Source organism: Macrobrachium nipponense, chromosome 8, assembly GCF_015104395.2.
Source record: "Macrobrachium nipponense isolate FS-2020 chromosome 8, ASM1510439v2, whole genome shotgun sequence".
Lineage (NCBI taxonomy): Eukaryota > Metazoa > Arthropoda > Malacostraca > Decapoda > Palaemonidae > Macrobrachium > Macrobrachium nipponense.
Genome location: NC_087203.1, coordinates 37,269,137 through 37,275,638, shown reverse-complemented (window position 1 = coordinate 37,275,638; position 6,502 = coordinate 37,269,137).

The window sequence follows — 6,502 nt, the reverse complement described above, 5'->3', positions numbered from 1 at the left end:
TCAATTTCGTATTGACTGACCGCACCTGTACATCCTGCAGTTTAAAGATGAATGCAACAGTGGCTAGAGAAACGGCATTCAAAATCTCTCTCTCTCTCTCTCTCTCTCTCTCTCTCTCTCTCTCTCTCTCTCTCTCTCTCTCTCTTTCTCACTGTAATTTAAGACCTAAAATAATACCTCACAAACCCCCAACAACGACCAGTTAAAATCATGACGATATCGGACCACAATCGCAAGAGCACAGCAGACATCGCTTGCCTGCATACAACGGTTTCCCCGCTGCATCTTACGTCCGTATTCCGCTAATTAAACGGGTTAATCACCAATTCCTTCATTACGGAGGCACCAGCGTATAAAAATTCGCAGCTACGCTACGTGGTCATCAATAAGGCAATTAGTGGTTAACGACGAATACATCAAAAGCAGCAGTTTTCATCCAATTACGCCTCCCTCGGGGAAGAAGAACTAGTGCTTTCACTCCATTCTCACCGTTAAGTGTTTCTTTTGCCTGAAGGAAATGACTGTGTTGCCTGTTGCTCACAACCCAGCCACTCGGCTTGCTGGTAAAAATGGAATAATCCGTTTTTAAACTGACCATAATTACATGTTCCTTCTACAAGAAGAAAATGGCTAATGCTATCATTGTTACTTGTTTGTGAAATATCTCAACATGAGGGATTAGGAAGAGACGTTAAATGTGATGCTATTGCCCCGTACCTATTAATAATTAATGTTTTCGGTGATCTAACCGTAATTCGTGAGAAGTACAAATCATAAATGTGACATAAAAATGCTGAGGTGAAGAAGGGTTCAACATAACGTACATATCATTATTATCGTTACAGAGCCAACCACTAGGTTGTAAAAGGCAGTCAGTCATCTACAGAAATAATACTATTAAAATTTTATGGCTGTACATAATTTAGAAAGAGAGAGAGAGAGAGAGAGAGAGAGAGAGAGAGAGAGAGAGAGAGAGAGAGAGAGAGAGTCATCTAACAACTAGCTACATAATTCACGCGAGGTCAACAATAGCACACTGAATATCTTGGAAGGCGGTCAGCTGTTCCTCATCCGGTTCGAGATTCACCAACGGGTTGTCTACTTGAGAGAGAGAGAGAGAGAGAGAGAGAGAGAGAGAGAGAGAGAGAGTTAAGCATTTATTGGTTTTATTGACATTTGTTTATGAACCAAATACAAAGGTATGGAGGAAAACATATGCTACAAATAGCAAAACCAGAAAATTATACAAATCGAGACATCACCAAAACATTTCTATTCCCAACAAATCACAATGATATTTGATGGTAGCGGTGCAAAGCCACCAACAAAAATTCCTTAAGGTTCCGTTTCTCAATAACAAAAAAGAACACGTGGAACTTTCCTGAGTGGTGCGTTCAGGTTACTTGTTGCCTGCGAGACGTACTATGTGATTTGCGTTCATTTCTCTTATTACATGATTCCGTGTGGTAGTGGTGAGTATTCCTATTAAGTCTGAAGAGAACCATCACACTTTAATAAAGTCGTAGCCAAGGAGACATTGGAAATGAGAGGACATGGTTATCAGACATTAAAAAAACCGTTTGTATTAAATTACTGTGAAAGCTTATGAACATAAAGAAATCTTAAAATAAAACACCTTTAGGTCCTGAATGAAATATCTGTAAGATTTGAAGTTGTGTAAATAGGTCCTGTAAGAACGTCGAAAGTGAAATTAAAATGTTCTGAACGTGACAAAGCTTTGGCAATAATGTTTCAATTATTACATATCATGCTTTGAAGAGCTTACACGCGAACAGCAAATAAGCTTAGGTCATCTTGAATAAAATGAGCGTTGCAGTTCATTTATGATTTCCTATGCTGACATGTTTCTCTCTCTCACCATTTTTGAGGACACAAAAGGTTAAGGTGGCTGTGGTATCAATAGATTTTGTCATAAAATACCTCAAACATGGAACTGGATTAGAATTCACTATAAGTTCGATTCAGACAGACACGTATAGAGTGACTTTGCTAAGTCTAACTTTCTAGTAAAACAACCAAGGTGCTGTATCTACCAAACGGAATAAAGATGACACACACATTCAAATGAACAATCAAATACAGGACAGCTTATCGAGTTTCAGAGCACTCTTCTTGCCCAGCTCAAGTTAAGCATAGTTGGCTAACCAACAAACCATCTCAATGGAACTCCATTTCGGGGTTGTCAGTCTGGACATGATATTGGGAGGTTTACCTCTCACAGCATGATAATTAATAACCTCAAAGATATCTACCGCAATAACAAGAGCATGGTGTCTCCGAGACAATCAACGAGGAGACCTTGTGTGGCCAGCGATAAAAGATTAAAGAAGGGATAACGAATATAAATGTGGAAATCAGTTTTGGGATTTTCTGAAACGAGTTTAGGGGGAAGTATCTATGAAATGTGTGGAAGTGTGAGTGTCGACCTACAGCCAAATGGATAAGTGTTGTAAAAGTTATATAAAAACAGAGTATAGGGATGATACGGGTAAAGGGAAGACGTACATACATACATACATATACATGAGAGGAAAAATGGAGAAAGATACAGGTGCTCCTACAATATATATATATATATTATATATATATATATATATATATATATATATATATATATATATATATATAATTCATATATATTTGTATATGTATGTGTATGAATGTATGAAAGCGGATTTTAATGATCAAAAGAACATATCTCGTTTTCCTACAAGACTAATCTCACACAAAAGATGGTATCAAGTATTTGCATAAACAATGCCGCAGACGTATACTGAAATTCGCGTCAATTCACTTTCGATAATCGGACTTTCCCTCAAAATCGTCCCACAAAAAATGTAACTCTTGGTATTTTCACTGTGGCGTTACTGCTGATGCTCTAATTGCTTTTGACGTTAATAACATAATTACTCACTTAGGTTTATCTTATTTTAATGATTGATGACACACGACAATTTCCTGTGTCGTATCCGCTTTCCTTATTACTCACTCCAGAGTGGTTCCAGCCACTCCAGAGTTGTTCCAGACAGATAATACTAAGCATCAACAGGATCTAAGTTGTCCGGTAACAAGCCTGATACGTCAGGAATACCGGTCGTCGCTGTTGTAATAAAAAGTTCCCCTGAATATAGTGTCCCCTATAATTCAAGATCCAGTCTCAAAACTTAAAACCGCTGCAACATCTGTTCATCACGTGCTTCCGTTAGAGTTTAATGGGCTTGCCAAAGAAGATTCAATTCAATTAGACTACTGATGTCACAGCATATGCCGGTAGATATATCGGCTTTCCTTCTTTGCCATTACACTGATTTATTACGGATGTGCCATAAATAGTGATGGGAGACTACGTATAAGTTATGACTTGGGAGAAAAGATTTTACCAATCACTCTGAATTTTTTTTTTTATTATAAACTCAACTGCTTTTCGTCATAATGTCAAGCTACGTTCTTCAGAATACTGCAGATGTTTCTATATGAGAAACAAGAACACCGAATATATAACAACACAAACCTCACGAGTAAATTCCTTTTAGAAATATTGATAACAGTCTTGATAGTGGTAAATTTGAATGAAAGTCACCTGAACACTTTAGAAAAGCACATTCAGTAATGAGGGCAATTGTTTCCATTATAATGAAATATACTTACGTATACTTCATTATAATACGTATATATGCTTAGAAAATCACAGTAGACGCACGTGACTCCATTACATAAGCGAATACCACAGGAAACCGGTGGGCAGATATCTGTACCGAGCGCTTTCGCCTTTATTGAGGCAATATCGACAATACCTCAATAAAAGCGAAAGCGCTTGTACGGATTTCTGCCCATTACTTTCCTGTGGTATTTGTTTATATGAATATATATATATATATATATATATATATATATATATGTAAGTATATATATATATATATATATATATATATATATATATATATATATATATATATATTCACACACGTACATGAAGGTATGCACATGTACAGAGAGAGAGAGAGAGAGAGAGAGAGAGAGAGAGAGAGAGAGATAATTAATTTTACATTGGCAAATCAAATAAACAAATGTTCATGACAAAAAAGTAAAAAATAAAATCTTTATTGATGATAGTAAGCAATCATTATATATTATACATGATTTCCTACACATTCATCAACTATGAAAATCATTAAACCTTTATAAAAGGCGTCAGCGACTTCAAATCAATAACAATATAAGTTTCAAGTTTCCAACCTGACTGCTTACATATATATATGTATATATGTATATATATATATGTATATATATATATATATATATATATATATATATATATATATATATATGTATATATATATATATATATATATATATATATATATATATATATATATATAATATATATATATATATATATATATATATATATATATATATATATATATATATATATATATATTCACACACGTACATGAAGGTATGCACATGTACAGGGAAAGAGAGAGAGAGAGAGAGAGAGAGAGAGAGAGAGAGAGAGAGAGAGAGAGAGAGATTAATTTTACATTGGCAAATCAAATAAACAAATGTTCATGTCAAAAAAATAAAAAATAAAATCTTTACTGATGATAGTAAGCAATCATTATATCTTATACATGATTTCCTACACATTCATCAACTATGAAAATCATTAAACCTTTATAAAAGGCATCAGCAACTTCAAATCAATAACAATACGAGTTTCATGTTTCCAACCTGACTGCTTACATATATAATCTTTAAATTTAAAAAGCTTCCGTCGTTGCGTTAAGCCCCAAGAGTAAATTCACAGCATCACCTACACGAAGTTAACGAGATCCCCGAGAATGAAGCCAAAAATTGCAGTTACCTACTAAGAATTAACCGCATTATATAGTTCAGCAACTCAATGATGATAAGTTACCTAACATAACGTAAAAGCCTTCAGAGGCGTAACGTCAGCTACGTCACTCCACCCGACTTCGCGGGGAGGTTCTTCGTGCCTTGCTAAAAAAAAAAATCGTTATTATGTCTTTAATCTTAACTGTAATATTCATAAAATGAGATGTTAGCTTACCAAAACCGTTCTCCTTTCGCCAGCGATCTCTGGTGCTGTGCAGTTACTTGGTTTCAATCTGGTGGTGAATTTTTTTTTTGATTTGCCGAGCGTTCAACTATTCCTGCTATTTTGTTTATGGGTTACCGAGCTCTGACCATTCATAACTTTATTATTATTATTATTATTATTATTATTATTATTATGATTATTATATTATTATTATTATTATTATTATTATTATTATTATTATTATTATTATTATTGTAACAGTTACTGCTCGATAACTACACTCCGATCGCTATTACATTTTTTTTATTGTCTATTCGATTTGCCAACGCACTAAATAAAATGCCTAAAATGTATCGTGACACAGCGTTATAGTGGTTGAAGAATACAGCTACTACTACTACTGCTGTTACTACTGCCCTTTCAAATAATAATAATAATAATAATAATAATAATAATAATAATAATAATAATAATAATAATAATAATAATAATATCCAATATCCCTTAAGTAAGCCGAATTCTTTTCGCATGTTTCCATTTAATTCACAAGACGTCATACACAACTAATGGCAAATAACAAAATATGAGAGAGACAATCGCATGACAGATGAACTAAATAATGAGAATAATTTTCTGAACCTTTAAAATAACTTCTTGAAAGGTACCGAAGACGCGTGCGGTGATTAGACTATTATAACTTGTATGTCACTAATGGCGTCTGTCTAACAATCATAAAAAGTCTAGTGAATATCAATTATATTGTCAGTGAGGAATTAGGAAGTATTCCTCATCAATTGGTGCAACATGTCTCTGTAACTTACCATCAACAAAATACTACCGATTTATTATATTAATAAACGCAGCTATACTTATCAACATCAACATAATATTAACAATCTATTATCTATAAAAATACAAGCCATCAAAAGAAAAAACAAAATATCTTTATTCAGTCATTGCCGAAGAATAATGTCCCTATAGGTCCATGATCCCACTAGAGAATTCAGTAGGCAATCATTTCATAAAAGCAATAAATTAAACTCATTTTGGAAAGCACGAGGGAGAACTAGTAAACCTATAGATGTAGCATCTACATCGAGGGTGTGAATAGACAGACGGTATCGATACGAGTAATCAGTTTAAAAGGTATTAGGAACTGCTAAACCAAGGTAACGAAAGAATTCTTAATTGCTGCAGTACTGAACTATACCCAATGAACTACATCTCGAACAACGGGAACCTGAAAAAAAAATATATGTATAATATATTTATAAATTTTTACCACATCACCGTGATTCATATACATGCATTAAGCTACAAACGTCCTTTTAATATCCAATTCGCTCTACCTCGGAATTAATATAGTATTTTCATATATGTTAACCGAAGGGGAATTTTTGAGTTGATAAAAATTTC